This window comes from Limulus polyphemus, unplaced genomic scaffold, assembly GCF_000517525.1.
Source record: "Limulus polyphemus unplaced genomic scaffold, Limulus_polyphemus-2.1.2 Scaffold1325, whole genome shotgun sequence".
Taxonomy (NCBI): domain Eukaryota; kingdom Metazoa; phylum Arthropoda; class Merostomata; order Xiphosura; family Limulidae; genus Limulus; species Limulus polyphemus.
The window spans coordinates 296,658-297,792 of NW_013666935.1; the positions used below are offsets into that span (position 1 = coordinate 296,658).

Here is a 1,135-nt window from a genome sequence, read left to right on the forward strand (position 1 = left end):
TTGGCCTTTGGAATGGGTTACCTTCAGATGCTGTAGAGGCAGCAAATTTAAGTGAGTTTAAGAAAAAGCTTGATAAGTATATGAATGAAAAGAGCTGGGTTTAAAATTTTATTTTATTTCTTTAATCATATTAATTTAGTTTTGAGGATGGAACAACTGAGATGGATCAATAGATTCCATATTGTCCCAAAAAATTATGTTATGTTATAAAACTACTGCAAATTTATACATCTGCATAAGTAACCTGAGAGATCATACATATTTTCTCCACAGAAAAATTTGAAATACATAGTCATTTATATATTTGATAAGATTTACATGTAACAAATTAATTGTAATTATCAGAAAACTGGGAATAAATGTTTCTTGAGCCACACACACAAACACACATTATGGACTTGCATACAATATACACTATTAATATATTGAAAAAGTATCAAATTATGTATAGTTTACATTTACTATGTTTCACGTACTTGTGATTTATATTCTGGTTTATCAGTCTAAAGCCATCCAAGCAGTGTGCTGTTACTAGTAGCTGGTCAAATAGTAATATAGGTTGTATCTACAAAAATATTAAAAATAAGTGTGAAAGAGGTTATAATTTCATTGTATAGGTCACTGGTTAGCCTACATTTGGAATGCTATGTTCAGTCTTGGATGACACCTGGAATGGAGAGATTGTCACATGAGGACATGTTACCTGAAATTGTTTTCTCTTAAAATAAATAAAAAAGTGTATTATATATCATTTACATCAAAAATAGCATTAATGTTAAAAAACATTTACGAATTTACAATCTTATCAATTTTTTGTTATAATATCTTGCATGTATTTAAAATTTTTAATTACAATTCAATAGCAAGCTAAGAATTATCTGAAGCACTGAGAATTATAGCTGAATTAGCATTATCCTTAGATCTATATTTTAAAATTATATATATTAAGAAAACTTACAAGATAAATTTTCAATTATGTAATTGTAAGCAGTATGTCCAATTTCCAAAAACATAATAAATGTAAACCTCTAAATCACACATACATATCATTTTTTAAAGTGTTACTAACATAACAAACACATTATAGTATTATTAAGGTTACAACTTTACAGAATTGACACAAATTTCACACATT

The 1,135-nt window shown here is 26.8% G+C and overlaps 1 long non-coding RNA gene across 3 annotated transcripts in view; it reads right to left on the reverse strand.

The window, feature by feature from the left end:
• LOC111086690 overlaps window positions 1-566 on the reverse strand; it is a 23,303-nt gene extending 22,737 nt beyond the window's left edge. For 2 of the 3 annotated variants that reach the window (XR_002611417.1, XR_002611416.1), the window contains exon 1: window positions 477-566. This is a non-coding gene — a long non-coding RNA (uncharacterized LOC111086690). The remainder of the gene's footprint in view (window positions 1-476) is intronic. The other variant, XR_002611418.1, reaches the window with a different exon arrangement.
• Between the last annotated feature and the right edge of the window lie 569 nt (window positions 567-1,135).